Genomic DNA, 18,123 nt, shown 5'->3' with positions numbered 1-18,123 from the left:
GCTCAATAGGTCAACCTTGTGTTACGTTATACTAATAATTACATACTCCATAATAACTTCTTAAACCATTTCTGGCAAGCCATCATAAAAAACATATGTTTTGTCCTAGCTAATCTATCTGTCTGTCTATTGAAGGTGACAAATAAATTCTTGATAAAAACCAGAGTGGAAGGATTAATAGAACTAATTAACAATGTCATACAATTAAGAACACTTCTTAAGAGTGCTTATGAAAGATAAAACTGTCTGTGTAAGTGTGAGTAAGAGAAGTACGATGGCTGCCACAGTTGAGATTCCTGCCCAAGGACTATTAAAGTAACTGTGCCTCAAATTTGTCTTCATTCTGTTCCACGGTTTTTCACAATGTTGAACTGCTTTTCATACTTCTTTATAATAGAAGTCATTTGAAACCGCGACCCCTTCCCCAATGTTGTTGAAGAGACTTGCCACTTCTTTGTCCTCTCCTATCCTGTTGTTGATGATTCCTTTCTGGCGAAGCAAATTTACGTCTTTGTTTGAGTCAATAAGATAATCCATGAAAACTGAAAAATCAGTGAAATATCTGGACGTATTTCAGGTGAATGTTGCTCATACACTATGAGATTTCTCAGAAGGGTCTCCGTATCATCGACGACTTCAAAACAGGGAATTTTCATTAGTCCATTTTCGAACTTTATATCATATAAACTTGCTTTATCCCAAAGGTAGTCTTTCATGTGCGACGGTTTATATATTTCTCCGACTTTTGCAAAGTTAATTTTCCAGCTTCGGAAAGTTCTGTTGCAGTTGGAATGATCTTACACCACGTTAGCTGGTCCCCGTCTCTTGGCATTTAATTTCTTTCAACCTATCTATTTTCAAAGGATTCCAGCATAAGCTTTTCCTGGAATATTCTGCTTTCATGCTAGTATTCCCAGTTATGCTAGTTTTCATCTCTAAAGTGTGACAACAAACCAACACGTGTTGTGGTGGAGTGCTAAGTACTCCTTCATCCTTAAGTAGCGGTCTAGGGTTTGAGCCCTGTGTATGGAGCCACCTTTGTTAGGGAGAGCTTTTACCCCAATGTGGGACTTCCGGCGTGAACCAGAATTTAGTTGGGCATAGTGTGGATACCGAATACTGAGTGGGAAACCGAAAAAAGAAGGGTGAAAAAACACGTGTACAAATTGAAGTAAATATTTGATTTCTTTGGTAAAGAGGGAAGAAAGGTCAACTTCACCATCTTATGAATGGTACATTTGTTCAACTTCCTCTGTCATGTTATGAAGCTTTTACATTTGATCATTCAATTCCACTTCACTATTTTACTTTTGTTTTCTTGAGTGTGTATTAAGATCTAAGAGCATATATATATATATATATATGCTAATTGATCAATGGGAAGGTTAGCATGATTTGACGTGCATTGAAATGGAGCTGCATATTATTTAGGCAATTTAGTTCCTCAAATGTAGCTGGGAGTTAATGGTAGACTGTACCATTAAGTTTTGTTTGGGAATTAATTGGCATGTATTTCAATAATTGAACCTGGCTACTTGTCCAGAAAATTTGTGCATTATATCTCATCTTAAATGCATCCAATAAGTAAATCCTAAGATTTGAACTGAACAGATGCATACTCATAAATCATTCTAGCAATCCTTCCTTGTCCAAGAGTGGTATGGTGTATTACACTAGCTGGACATGAGTCATTTTTGAGTCATCATATTAGCGACAAAATTAGTGAGGCTCTTGTTCGTTGCACGTTAAGTTTAAATTAGCGAGGGATTGTCCCTCACTAAATCACAATTTTCTATAGTAGTGAGTACTATTGAATAATGGAACTAACGGGTCAAAATGGACTGAAAATAGATGGTCATGATTCATACTACCAATTAGCTTTGGATTGACGCGTAATAATAGTTATTTATATTGTTGTTATATATATAGACAAAGAAGAGGTTGATAAATGAGAATCTGCTTTCTTCCACGAAGCCACGATTGGAGAAAAGAAAAACTTTCATTATAATTGTCAAACTTTCATTATAATTGTCACACCTTTAATCAATTAATAATGCACAAGCTTTGACAGAGTAAGCTCATTAATACACATGAAAACTGCATGCATGGAGTTGTGAGGAAACAATAGGTTGGAGACATTCAAACAACCATTGTATATTAGAATGACTACTTCTTAACACTACCTGTGAAAGCTAGAACGGTCTGCATAGCTGTGAGTATGAGGAGTATGATGGCTGCCACAGTTGAAGCTCCTGCCCAAGGACTATTAAAATAATTGCGCTTCAAACTTGCCTTCATTAAGTTCCATGGTTTTTCACAATGTTGACTTGCTTTTATGCTTTCGTCTTTGTAATAAAAGTTGTTGGGGGTCAACCACGATCCTTTCGCAAGTTTGTAATAAAATCCTATTCCTAATGATTCCATTCGACGACAAACTCACATCTTTGTCCGAGTCATAAGATAATTTGCAAAATCAATGAAATATCTTGAATAACATCGTACATAGCCACTTTTTGTCCTCAAATAAACCTTGTAAGTTTGTCACCAAACTAATTGCGTTGGGTTTTTAAATTTAACTACCTAAATGTAGCTGATTCCGGTTATTGATACGGATTTTGTTTTTTTTTTTTTTTTTTGAAAAGCCTCAATACAAAACATAAACTTTTAATTCTCACAACTATCTTTGTCCTTAAAATGTGAGTCATATAAGATTTAATCCAACAAAAATTGCAAATATTGCTAATTGGTAAGATAATGAAATCATCATGAAAAAATACTAGTCATCAAAACAACTTTCAAGCAATAAATTGTCTATTAATTACATGACAAAAAATTGAAAAAAACTAATTAAGTTATGTAGTTTTCATATCATAAACCAATTAACGCAAAACTAAAATGAAAATAGATTGTCATCCATTATTATTGTCATTCCTAGTGGTAGAATAGTTATTTATATATATATATAGACAGCTTCTTTTGTTAAATATCTGCTGTTGAGTTGGTTTTTGAAAATGGACTTTATTTTGAGTTACTAATTGATGGGATTTAAATTTGACATTAAAATTCTAAGTTCAAGGAAATTACGATAATATACTAAAAAATTCTTCATTTATAAATTACATTACAAATAAATATAGTTATGTATAAAATGTTTTAAAAATTGAATAAATAATGATCAGTATATATTAAAATCTTGACTTTTTTAAAAAATCAAATAAGAATTTGTGTGACACTTGTGCTATCCCACAGCATTTCTCAAATCGTTGTCCTTCGCTCTATAAATATGTTGCAAATAAACTTGTGCTTTTAGTCGAACTATAAATGATAACTCCGGCTTTACGAAAGCTCTCCAGTTGCATTTGGCATGACCTTATGCCACGTTATGAAGCTATCTCGAGCTTCCATAGCTTTTGACTTTTCTTTCGAGTTAATTGCTTGCAAAAGATTGAACCATCTGCTTTTACTAGAACTTTCCCCAGTTAGCATGCTAGTACTTTTCGTTTCTAAAGGGTGACACAACGTGTGTAATCTCTCTGTGATAAAATTTGAATGCAGGTCTAATTCTGTACGTGTGCAGGGGTAAATGAAGTAATGGAAATTCAATAACCTGAAATTTTTTTTGATCACTACTTTCTTATGTTTAATTCAGATAATTCTATTGAAGGATGAAGGTTCTTTTTTATTTGTTTCTTTGTATCGTAGAATTAATTACTTTGATTTACACAAAGGCATAAATAAACACGTGATCACACCAAATAATTGTTGATCTATTTGCATGAATTCTAATTGAAATGTGCTTAAAATTAAAAAGAAATTGTTTTTCAAGCTCTTTGATCTACATATGACTTATATTCAAGCATGGTGAGGACAAAAAACACAAGATGATAGTTGGTTTTCTAATAAACAAAAAAGGTCTTGAAGTATTTAATAAATATCAACTACTATTCGCAATCAATAAAAAAGAAATTAAGAAAAGGAGAAGGATAAGAAAAGGGATAAAAACGGATAAGGATCATATAAACTGCATAACACTCCCCCTTCCTCGCATCTAATTCGCACTTTAGCCTCTGAGTCTTATATATAGACAATATACCTATACATATATAAACATTCATGTAATTATCTTTTCTTCTTTTGGACCCTTTATAGCTACTATTCTGTTAATTGCAATTCTTAATATAATGTTCATCTTCGAATAAACTCAACCACAAAACAACCATCAAGCAACAACATACGCAAAAATTGATCAGCGTGAGTAGTGTCATTATAGAGGTCTACTATATTGTCATAACACTTTAGTGCTTCCTCCTTCAGTTTCCCCAATTCACTCATGCAACTTTCCACGTCAAGCCCCTTTTTTCGTTGGAGAAACCGTCGTAGGTACAATAGTTTGTACTTTTCCATTGGACGAAGTTGAGGATTTTTTTCATGGTAAGGACCAATAGAGACCATCTTTGGTGTATAAGCATCTGGATTTGATTCACGTAGCCCCACATTTACTTTGAATATGGTACACGATTTGATAGACAAATTGTCCAAATCCTCAAACATTTCATCAAAGATTTGATTTGTAGATTTAATATTGGTTTGTAACCTTGATCGATCTTCACCGTTTATTTTTATTTTCTCTATCTCGATTAAATGATCCACTTTCCTCCGTTCTTCTATCTGTAATTAGTGGAAAGAGTTAATAGTTTTTTCGCTTTTTCAGGTTTTCCTGGCCTCTTTCTTTTCTCACATAAATTGTCACCAAATAATGATCAGATAAAACAAAATAAAATCTAAAGACTGATAATTTTCCCCCAAAAAAAAAAAAAATACTTCTTCTATCCCAATTTACGTGACACTCTTTTCTTTTTAGTTGGTCTTAAAAAGAATGATATCTTTCCACATTTAGTACTCATGGTTTAACTTTAAATTTCTCATTTTATCCTTAATGAGATGATTTACAGCCACACAAATATATACGACTTGTTTAGACCACAAATCTCAAAAGTCTTCATTCTGTTAAACTCGTCGTGTGTCAAACACCATCACACACAAATTGAGATGGAGGGAGTATAAGTTACTCCTCTGTAAAAATTATGATACATTTCACACAAACTTCATTATTTTTGACCGTAATTATATATAGACACACAAAATCTTTAAGTTTTATGAAAAATATTTACATAATTAGAAACTACATAAATAGTATTATAAGTCACAATAATTAAAAATTTAAAATATTTAAATGGCACATGAATAAACTACAATCATAGATTTTCTTGTTTTATTCTTGAAAAATGAAAAGTATCACATAAATTGGGACAGAGGGAGCAGTAAATATTGAGCAGTGAGTAGAAAATAAATTTTAAGTCTCTGTGTGTATGTGTAGCCTAAATACTCTCGCAACAGAAATGGGAAGGAGAATCTTAATATACAAAGGATCTTCAAAAACATCTAAATTATAAGGACCCATTTGGCCATGAGAATTTTTGATTTTTTTTTCCAGAAAATTATTTTACTTAATTTGGAAATCAGCGTTTGGCCATGAAAATTCCAATTACAACTCGAAGTTGTATTTGGAATTTGAAAAACACCTAAAACCTTGTTTTCACTTTTTTCACTTTCAATACATTCAAACAACAAAATATTCTTTCAAAAAACTATAATCAAACACAACACCATCTTCAACTCCAACTTCAACTGCAACTTCAAAATTCCAAATAAAATGAAAAATATTTGATTTTTGTGGCCAAACGCCTACTAAGATCCCATGTGTGCTAGAGACATAACATAGAATTGAGTTTCATTAGCATATGAGGATTAAAACATTTTAGTTTATGAGTTTTGGATCACAATTTTCTTCATTTTTTTTTGAATTGATTATATATATATAAACACTACATAAATCTTTTAACATAAATGTATGATTTGAATTAAAGGTGTGTGTGTGTGTATATATATATATTTTAACTTTATGGGTTCTGTTTTAAAACGACAACTAAATATATATATATTCAATATACCTTTTTCTTTAATTTTGTATATATAGTCAATCTTCATATATATATCATCTTTTCTCAAAAAAAAAAAAAAAAAAAAAAAAATTAAAAAACAAAAAAGAAAGAAGATTTTTGAATGTCTGAATTTGATATTTTAAGAAAGATATATATATATTTTAAACTAGTGTCTAAAACAAGTGTGTGTGTGTGTGTGTGTGTTGTCATTAAGGGTAAAAGCAAAAGTTTTATATATTTTAAATATATAAATATATATATATATATATATAAGAGAGAGAGAGAGAGAGAGAGAGAGCGAGAGACACACATATAGAGAGAGAGAGAGAGAGAGACCTCATCTGATGTAATTTGACGAATTTGTGGAGTCTGATGATCATCTATTGGGTTAATCTCAATAGAGTGTGCCATCCTTCTTACAAAACTTTCTTGATCTATAATTTCAACCAAAGACAATATTTATTGGGTTAGAATATAAAGGATGTATCTGTAATTGAATAATATTGCGGAAGTGTTTAATGGCATGCTAAGCTAAAAGTAATATTTTAATGGCAGAACTGCATGCCCTTCACGATAATAGACGGTTCCTCTGTGAGTAATTAGACTAAAATCGTCCAGTTTAATAAATTAAAGGTTAAATGTACAAAGTCAAATATCACATGGATCAAAAGTGTTATTAGCCAATAATACAGGGACGAAAAATCTCATTTTCCCTATAATTTATCCTTTACCTTTTTTCACCTTAACTAAAGTCACTCGATGTACTAACAAGTAACAACACATACACGCAACATACATACATACATAATGTATACGAGGTAGCAAATTAAGCATGCATGCATATATACGTACTTAATGTGACTTAGGTTTTTTCTCCTTCCGGTTGGTAGAGTTCTAAACTTACTTAAGTTTGATCTTGACACTCACAGCCTGATTGTCTATCAAAATTATATAGAAACAAAATTTAAGTTATATGCACAGGCAATAAAATATCTGTTTACACAATCTGTGTAGTTTATCAATTAGTGATTGTTTGGTTCAAGGAATTAGGCGGATTATCTCGATTTATATTTTAGGATTAAATTTATCCTATATTTGATTGGAGATATTGGCAAAAATCAATATTAAATAGGACTTTAATTTGAATAACTTATCTAATATAGTAGTTGAGACAAGGTATCCAAGTTTTGGTCCTAATTTTAATCTCAGTATTATAATCTTGAGATATTCTGATTTTAATGTGACCCCATGACAGAGGGCAAGCCTCTGAAGAAGGGATGCACATTGTACACCTTATTAGACGAATCCCACATCGGAATGGGAGAAGAAAGTTAGAGCTTATAAGAGTAAGTTCAAAATCAACTGTTGATGCATCTTTTGGGTTAAAACCCAAGGGACAAATCCGTGTGGGCCTAGGGACAAAGTGCACAATACCTTAACGGTTGGATGAGGACAATTACAAATATAGTATTAGATCAAGACTCTCCCTAATCAGTACATGGTGGGGAAAACCCCAGCAAGGACCCTAAGTCCTCGGGGGGAGTGTATGTGACGACCATAACAGAGAGCAACCCTCAAGAGTACACATTACACCTTAGGCAAATCCACATCCAAATGAGATAAGAAAGTTAGGGATCTTGTAAGAATGAGTTCAGAATCAACTATTGAGGTGCCATTTGGGTTAAAACCCAAGAAACAAATCCTTGCGTGCCCAAGCTCAAAGCAGACAATACCTTGACAGTTGGACCAATGCTATTACATTTAAACCAAACAACCCCTTAATGTTTATCTTAAAAGTTATCTATAACTTTTTTTCACATCATCAATATATAAAACTTAAACCAAATCACACATGACATCATTTTACAAAGTACTCTCTCTGTCTCAATTTATTTGAAAAGATTCATAGTAAGAGTCAAAATACTTCATTTTATATCTTCCCCAACATAAACATTTTTTTTGCTAGAAAAGGAGATACAACTCTTTAAGAAAATGGAAACAAGTGGGAGTAACAAAACTGCCTTAAGTATGTTATAGCCTATAGGGTGATACTCCTTCCATCCCAATTTATGTGGCATCATTCGGATTTCGAGAGTCAAACGAACTATTTTTTTTCGTGACTTTTTAATATGTCCTTTAAATATTTGAACTATCACTTATTGGCTTATAGTAGCACTTCTTACGTAGTTTTCAAATATAATAATATTTTCAAAAAACTTAATGATTCCATGTCCAAATTCATGGTCATATTTTAAGTTTTTAACGGTTTGACTCCCGAAATCCGAACAGTGCCACATAAATTGGAACAAATGCAATAATATTTAACATCCTTATATTTTATTTTTATTCCCTTAAAATTACTAGAAAAAACTAACAACAGCACAAACTATTTCTATAATTAACATGGGATGTTGTATAAAACATTTAAAGCTAATTACCTCTTTGGTTTGGCTGTTCGTAAATTCAAAAGTGGACTAATTGGAGTGTACTTGAGTTTCTTCTTAGGTTATTCTCTGCTTGACTTTTCTGAAGGATGAGAGATGGAAAATACAAAAGTGAATGAAGGCAAAGAAGAAAATGATGTTGAAGCAAAAAAGACCTCAGTATTGTATATAGATTTTCTTTTGTGTGATTGCAAGCCTGCTTATATTACTAACATGAATTAATGTCACTTTAAGAAAAGTATCATAGAATAACCTACCACCCCCCTTCCTTCCCCCCCCCCCCCCCCCCCCCCCCCCCCCCCCCCAAAAAAAAAAAAAGATATCATAGAATAAATAAAGCTTTAAGTATCATAGAATAAAGTGTAATGACATTAAATAAGAAAAGTATCATAGGATAAAGCTTTAACTAGTTAATTAAGTTTCAAGTCAACATTTATTCTTGGATTTCATGTCAAGTTTAGTTCAACAGAAAAACACTAAAGTTTTCCAATTATTTTATAATATTGCCTTTGACATTTCCGGTTCCAATAGTAAACATATGGTGGAACTATTTTATAAATTCTATCTCGAATGCTACGTATAATGACGTCTAGTTTGTGATATAAGCATATTATAATAAAATTTTACCAGGGAAACAATTTACATATTGTGTTTTCACCAATCAAGTTATTTCACACTACTAGAAATAGAGGGTTTTTTCACCGACATTCAGTAGAAAATTTATGCTATAAAATATAAAGCTTCCCACTTATTCCCACGGAAACAACTCACCGGGAAAACACATGGTGAGAAATAAATTCACATTGAACCTCTAGAAAACTTCCTAATTTTTCCGTGTGAAAACACTACTCCCTATGTAGGTTTCCCCTGAACATTTTTTTAGAGAAATTCAAAACTGAAAATAATGATTTTTTAGTAGCGTCAACTATAAGATGAGGATAAATCACAATTGATGTGAAAATTACATGATAACTAGTTATGATTAACAGATAATTAATAGTTTATTTTCATAAGATACATGTTATGAACTTATTGCAATAAGATTCTAGTGTCACAGCCTTTTTTTCCCACAAAAATAATTTATATGTTAAATTAAAAAGGGTTTTCAAATAGAAATTGATCAAAATATGTTTCAAAAGGGATTATTTCAGAGATAAAAAGAGTTGCCACTTGGCAATGGTTTTCCGTGTGCCAAGTCACTTTAAAATAGCTATCCCTTTTAAGAACAGGTTTGACTCTAAAATTGACCAGCGACAGAGATTCCGGTTAAGGTTTGAGGCATCCCTCGAGTCCCGTGGTTCTAGCACAGTCGCTTTGTTGACTTCATATTGGCTTAAGCGGAAACTCAATTAGGTAAACTCAAACAAACAAACAAGCACGCGCACAAAAATGGCTCGAGGTTGCCCCTTCCTAAAAAAAACAAAAGTAAAAACTAAACTAAGCTATCATATAGCTATCGTATACTAACTTCTGATCACGTCCACCTCGGACTCCATCACAAATACGTCGGGGCATTCCCGGGATGAAAATTTAATATAAGTACTTGGGGCATTCCCCGGATAAAATTAACTCAACTAAAGAGGCAACCTCTCGCCTTCAAAATTCATGCACTGCAACCTAAAATTTGCCTACCCATCCAATATTTATCAATTTTCCATTTTTACCGCTATCTAATTATTAGAAACAGTGATAAAGTTCAAACCTAAACTTATCTCATATCAAAGAATTTCATACTCCAAGTGGTCCTTTCAGATTTAATTAGTTCCAGAATAGATAAACTAACCTTAAACATTAGCTCTAATTTTTAGCCAAACAAATAGAGAAATAAATTTCCGTTTAACCCAGCAACATAATTCGTTTGTGAATAAAAAATTTCTATTTCAATACTTATCAAATAAACATGAAAATGATGAAACACTCAAACAATCATTCAACACCGGATAAAACGCATTCAAGAGAGGAAGAGATTAAGATACAAATGGACCTCAAATGGAGCTTTGAACCGAATTCGACAAAAACCTGACGAAGAAAACCTCAAAACCCAAGCTAAACCGGATCTATAGCGGAATCCGATGCCCACAATCCCGAACACACACCTCAAAAGTATAGAAACAAAAAATCGAACTAAAAAAAAATGACAGGAGACTGATTGCTAATAATTATTTTTTGACTGTTTTTGAATATTTTTACAATGGTTCGTTTGTGTGGTTGATTTACTGGGGGCCCATATATTTCAACTGGATTTGATTTATCATCTTAAGATTTTCTAATCTATATATAATATAAAGTTAAGCATAGATAAGGTGATGTGGCACCTCTCTATGGCCTCCATTGGTATTTATCTTTTTTCTCCTTTTTTGACTTTTTTCTTTAATTTCTCTTCATAATTTACTAACTAAATGGATTAATAAACCTTTTAAAGTAAATATTCAATTTTAATAATTCCATTAACCGTTTGTATGAGTCCATGAAGAGCAATAAAGCCAAAGTAACTGTTTGTCTAAGCCAACCCACGTTGCAGCAATTATAAATTTTTATTTCCAAATTTTCATATTCATATTCTTATAAATTTCTCGCTTAATTTCTTTAAATTGATGGTACTTATGAATGATAAATGTTCTCAAGATGTTTTAATTTATATATATATATATATATATATATATATATATATATATATATATATATATATATATATATATATATATATATATATATATATATATATATATATATATATATATATATATAAAATAAATATAAAGCTAAGCATAGACAAGATGATGTAGCACATCTATATGGCCTAAAATGCTATTTATCTTTTTTCTCCTTTTTTTGAATTTTAGGATTTGAGTGTTGTATATTTAAAAGCAAAAACAGTCACTCTTTTAATTCTATAAACTACACTTGTTAATTCTCTTAGATTTGGAAAGATATTTATCTTTTTTTTAATTATTTTTTAATCTATTATAATCAATTTTTTTTTGGTTAAAAACTAATTTCCTTCCAAAAGAAAGAAAGAAATGCTGCCATATCGTATAACTGAAACACGGGAACGGTTACAACCTTTTAATAATATTGTAATTGTTACAAACTTTTAAATGATTGTCATAAATAAGTTGCAAACGTGCTGTTGTTTTCTTTTGAGAAATGCCATTCAATTTAAGAAAATTCAAATTGACGATTTTTCTACCCAAACGTCACATTAGTTTGCTCATCTATATTAGGTGCATCTTTATCGGAGGAACTCTTCCTCTCCAAAGTTGCTATGGAGTGTAAATTCTCTCCAAATTTATAGTTTTTATTGTATAATTTTCGTTCTTTTATTGTATATATTTTTTATTTCTTATTTTGAGATTATACATGAGATATAGAAGTTTTTCGTTTTTCACAGAGTTGAGTATTTTTCTCTTTGTATATTTTGAGATTATTTAGAGTGTGCAAATTAATTTTGGGTACCCATATTGGAGTATAGTATCTTAGTTTCTATTTTCTTTGGTAAAAGATGGGGTTTTTACCCTAAACCCTTCAAAAGGCGTATGATTTTTTTGTTACATAAATAGGATCTTGGATATAAATTCATTAGTCTACTACTATCAGTTTTCTTCCTTCCAAAAGAAATGAAATGCTTCCATATAATCTAGATAAGACTTATATACAGCTTGGTGCATGTCATCCTCGTGGTGTTTGTCGGTAACCCCTTATGTTCCCTTTTTGAGATTTTGAAGCATATAGTTCGTTTTTACAGTTCTTCTAACACACCTTTTGTTGTCCAAGCTCCTTTCCTCTTCTTTCTCACATGTCGCTTTTCTTTTTTTGGATAATTATCTTTTCTTTTTCTGGATAATTATCTTACTTCTTTATTGATCATGATATGTTAATCTATTTTGTTTTATGAATGGAAGAAAATGAAATAAGAGCGAAAAAGATAGCAAAGAGGAGAAAGAATAATTTCAAACCGGGGAGTAAAAATGTGTCACGCTCCGAACTCCGGGCTCCGGACGTAACACGACACTCGGTCGACCGTATGTGACCGAGCGAACTAACCGGCCGGCCGAATCAACACGTGATATCAAAACATAACTGAATGTGGAAACAACAAAACACATGCTGATATACTAAAGGTCTGACTGAAATCATGATGCGGAAATACTTAGACAATCTGAAATATCTGAACGTAGCCAACATGGCTTAAACCAAAACAACTGAATAACTGCCAACAAAATGGCTAACATAATAAATATCCGATCGTCCGAACCGTGTCTATGAAGTTCTAAGAATACCGAATAGAGTCACTATAAACCGAAATAACTAGATAGCCGACAACGCCCCGGAATTTGGGCTCACCAAAGAGTCGATACGTGCACTCCTAAATAGCCGAGTCAACCCTCGTATATCGTCGCATCGCGAGACGCAGCCCCCAAATAAAAGGGACATCAAGACATTTGAATTGAAACAAAGGTATAAAAAGCAACCGAAGCAATAAAATACCGAAACCGAAACCGAAATCGATAATCAGAATCGTAATAGCAAGTGAAGTAGAGATATGAATACTCCCCTCGCTTCCGTATCCGAATCATCCGTATTATCTATGTTTGTATACGCGGGGCCCGCCTAATAATAAATGCCCGCTATGGCCCCCGCCTAGTAAAGTGCGTCAGTCAATGGCCTCGGCCATGTATACGTATACACAAGACTGTGCTGTGCCCTTGGGCAAAATCACATATGTTTAATTATGGTTAATTAATAAGGACTGAGACCATAATAACAATGAACAATGCTGAACTGAAATAGACATGCTGGACTGAACTGAAAACACTGACTGTTTCTGAGCATACTGAATTTCAGACCGAGACTCATGTGGTAACAATACATAAGTCTATAAAGATTACGTGTTGAGTTCATGATATTCAAATTGACAACCATGAACGAATTTCAGAATCGCAACCCTAGAAGATAACAAGCTCTACAACATATCATAAAAACTAGGGCTAAATCGTATTCTTAAGTCAAATTACCGACAAGTATGAAGAATGAGGCAGTGGAGAATCATGAACATTCCCTAACGTAGATAGTTAGCCTCACATACCTTAATTCCATCCTTGAGCGTAATACAATGTTCGTCAACCCTTTCAACTTTGATCTATATCAATACAAGTCAAAGGGATTCTATATTAGCAATAATATTCATGCTTTGGTCATCTAAGCATTTTATCAAACACTTGGTAGGCATGAAGCTCCACAACCTTCATTAATGGTGTTTTCACCCAATCCCCATTCTATTACTTCTAGCCGATTCTACAATCTCACTTAGGTGTAATTAACATCATTCTCCATCACCCATATGATCATAACAATCTCAAGTCAACAATCCAAAACCCTACTATAGTTCCCTAATTTCTTTACTAAACCCATTTACTATTCTCCCAAGAACTCATCAATTCACTATTATGAATGATTGTAGAGTGTAGAAGCATTACCTTTTGACGTTCAATCCTTTCGAATTTGGGTTCTAGGGTTTCCACCTCCAATAACAATGTTCCAATCACAACTCTATGGATTAGAAGGGTTTACTCAAGTTAGAAAGGGATTGTGGACTTGAATTTAACCTAGAATTATGATAAAATCTTACCTTGGAGGGTTCTCGAGGGCTTGGGACTTGTTCCCTCTCGACTTTAGGTGATTTTTCGTGACTAGGGATGTTAGGGAAATAAACCTCAAGCTTAAATATAACTTAAAACGCGAAATCCCGAATTTTGACCCGAAACCTGACCTTTTGCGCGATGGGTCCGTGATGCACGAGCATCGCGTGACATTCTGCAGGTAAATACTCAGATTTCATGATCGGCCCGCGATGCGAAGCCATCGCACACGCCCCCACGCGCGACACGTATCGGTTCTGCACAAAGGTTAGGTAAAATAGGCATAACTTCTTGTACATAGCTCTTTTCAAGGCCCATAATATACCGTTGGAAAGATATTTCAAAGGGCTACAACTTTCATGTTTTAAGTTTCCTCAAATTCGCAACGGATTTTCACGAAATTCGACTGGAAAGCAGACATATCAAAACTTAGCCGATTCTATAGACTTTAAAACGCCTTACTATTAGCCATATTGAGACGATCATATCTCCTTGCTCCGATCTCTGATTGGCCTGGTCCTTATATTGTTAGAAAGCTATTTTTACATACTACAACTTTCATTAGGGTACTTTCTCAAATTCCCAACTAATCAAGGAGTTATCACTGCCCGAAGTAGGCCTATCAACCATTTTCGCAAAACGTTCAAACCTTTAATTTTTCCACTAAAACTCTAATGATATGAGTCTAACCTTAGTTCTAAGATACGGGGTATAACAAAATGGACCTTCTATGATTTTCCCCTACTTTATATACGGACTTACATGCAAAACCTATTGCTTTTCCTTTGCTCCTTTTATAGCCCTCTATTTTCCAAGGAAAATGGAGCTTTGGATGATTCTTATGTATTGTTAGTCTTGTATTGTATTATTTTGATAAATACAACGTTTGGATTGTTTGTATTTTTACATCGTTAATATAATGTTAGACATCAACAATTTGGATAAACGTACAAGAAAAATAGGTTACAGTGTAGAGCTATTATTAAAAAGTATGGTAAATGATAACACCAAATCGGTCATTACATGAAATGAGAATTTTAGTTTGCTCGGTAACATTTAACTATATAATACAAAAAATTCAGCAATGATCAAAACGAACATTGTATTTAAAGTAACAACACAATACAATAGGTAACAACCGTCCAATCAATCTGTTAGAGTTTTGTTCTAAGCTTTTATAGATTATCTATCCAAGGCCATTCCTTTTCTATAAAGTTGTATTTTGAATCTATGAGAGAAATTTTGAAAATGAATGAACATATTTTTAAGGATTTTGTGCAATTTAGTATAGTTTGATGCTTTTGAGAAAAAACGATAAATAAAGAAATGGAATACGTAAAAAAAAAAAAAAAAAAAAATTAGGTAGAGAAGTATGAGAGCTGGAAATAATAAGAATATAAAAAAATAAAGGTACTCCAAAATAGAGAGAGAAGTACGGCAAAATGAAAAGTCATTTGAGATGAATCTTTTATACTTCGGTTTAGACTTTAAACAAAGAGAAATCATATAAAAGTATCAGATTTAACATTACGATGAAGGGAAAAGTTACATACATTTATATAAAAGTTTAAATAAATTATTCTTCAAATTCATTTCATCGCTTACATAGCTTAACGAAGACAAGTCTTTATCTGTACCTCTATTTTATTAATACAAAAAATCAAATTAGAGAAATGCATGCAACTAATAGAAACTAATCTAATCCATTTGAATAGGAAAAATATAAAGCGTTTCAAATTTACGAAATTTAAAATAAATCGTAATACTCCATAATTACAAAAATAATTAGCTTATAAATTTAGTGAGCTCCTTAATTATTGTGCGAAGTGCCGACCTATTCACTAGTTCACAACTAAAAATTGATTGAGATTTAAATTTTTTACTATCTCTCTTTTATTTTATTTTTTCCATTTCAATCTGTACAATGGGTGTGTCACTTAACATATTAACAAGAATAAGTCTTGTTTAAAAGTAATTCTTCCCCTCTCGTTTTACAGGAAAGCTTTCTTCTTCCAAGTTCCAACACATAAACACAAAGAAAAAAAAAAAAAAACTCTCTAATTCATTGTCGTAGATTCATGAGAAGAACAAGCATCTTCTATGAAAATAAGGAAAACAACTCCCCCGTAATGCGTACGATCACGGATCGTTAATCTTATAACAGAAGTTTGTGTTTATAACATGTGATTACGTTATCAACTAGTGAAACAAATATTGGAGAATCCTGCGTAAATTATGTGTTCTTGTAGATTGTTATATTTTTCCTTTATTGGTATCAGAGCTTAGGGTTTTTTTTTCTAGTTATTTTCGTTATTGTATGTTCTGCGTTTTCTTCAATATGAAAAAAGATGGAAGTGACAAGCAATCATCATTTTTTCTGGTTGAAGAAACATAGAGTTGGCTTTTTCTGTTAAATTTTTTTAAGAACAAAACAGTTGGGTGAACGTAGTACCTAATTGCATTCCAGCGACATCATTTTTTTCTATGGTTGAAACCTTAATGAAATTTAAGATTCCTCCTAAACAAGAATTTCAGGGATTTAGATTGTCTCTGCACTAATTTTGCATGAGAAGAGTCCGACTATGGCACGATATTTGACAAAATTAGAAGAAGACACTAAAAGCCAAAGTAAAAAATCTGGCGATAAAAAAAAAAATCTACTTGTAATAGAGAGAAAGTGATTCTCTGTGGCATTGTGGAGTGATCTTTTTTCTTTTTCTTTTCTTTAATTACGAAAACAAAGTGTTGTTATGGTAGTGATTGCTTTTATAATTTTTCCAAGTTAATGTGGGATCATTCCCTATCATTTTTATTTCTTGTGAAGAAAAAAATGGGTGAAAACTCCCGTGAATTATATCATCATACTACATTCAAAAATAACAAGCACTCCTCAAAAAAGAAATGAATCATTAAAATGTCCATTAAAAGATAAACGACATTTTTATCTCTCATCTAATTAAACACTATTCCTTATACTATTTTTACATCAAGTAGTAAATTTACCAACCAATAAATGATAAATAAATCAATCAAATGAGAAAAAAATTAATTAAATATCAAATTCCACGTATGTGCCAAAGCATTTATTGTAGTCTGCTTACTTTCCTCTAAACTTTGATATATTTTTCCTATTTAAAAGGCCTAAGAATCACTCTTAATTACTTACTTGCTTTTAATTTAGTGATTAAAATCCCAGCCCCAACGAGGCTCTTCAATTGAGAGTTACAATATTGATAAGTAAAACTGATCGTGTATCTATAGCAATCCGTAATTATGGGAATGTTTATTTTCAAAAGCTTTAATTTTGGAATCTTTATTGCGAAAATCGGAGTCGATCTAAATTGATTTCTAAATAGAAGTCCATCTAAATTGATTTCATTATTTATTATTATTATTATTATTGTTGTTGTTGTTATTATTATTATTATTATTATTATTGTTGTTGTTGTTGTTGTTGTTGTTGTTGTTGTTGTTATTTAAATTATATTATGATATTATTCTTATATGGTAATATTTGAACTATTTAATAACTTCTTTTAAATTAATACAAATAGAATTTATTGCCAACTGACTTGTTCATATTACGCCACTTAGCTTAATATCAAGCTAGACTACCCTCCTTATATATATATATATATATATAGATTATTTAAATTATACTATGATATTATTCTTATATGGTAATATTTGAACTACAATTAATAACTTCTTTTTAAATTAATACAAATAGAATTTGTTGCCAAGTGGCTTGTTCATATTACGCCACTTGGCTTAATATCAAGCTCCCTCCTTTAATATATATATATATATATATATATATACACACACACACACAGAGAGAGATGCGATTCTTCTTTCCATGTTTGTTATAGCAAAAGGATACATGAGATCTTTTAAAAAAAAATCTGCATATTTGAAATTGCTACAGTTCATTTTTGTTTATTGTATATTTTTTGTTCTCTTAGGCAACGAAAATACTATCTCTTTACATTTTTTAGCTTTTTGAAGAATTTATGGAAAAAAAAATATTTGAGGTTT

The 18,123-nt window shown here is 31.8% G+C and overlaps 1 pseudogene; it reads right to left on the bottom strand.

The window, feature by feature from the left end:
* Window positions 1-204: 204 nt before the first annotated feature.
* Window positions 205-8,604, bottom strand: LOC132045212 (putative UPF0481 protein At3g02645; annotated as a pseudogene).
* Between the last annotated feature and the right edge of the window lie 9,519 nt (window positions 8,605-18,123).

The sequence above is a fragment of the Lycium ferocissimum genome, unplaced genomic scaffold (genome assembly GCF_029784015.1).
Source record: "Lycium ferocissimum isolate CSIRO_LF1 unplaced genomic scaffold, AGI_CSIRO_Lferr_CH_V1 ctg6299, whole genome shotgun sequence".
In the NCBI taxonomy this organism is placed as follows: Eukaryota; Viridiplantae; Streptophyta; class Magnoliopsida; order Solanales; family Solanaceae; genus Lycium; species Lycium ferocissimum.
Note: the sequence above shows the minus strand (reverse complement) of the source record. Positions and strands in the feature narration are given on the sequence as shown.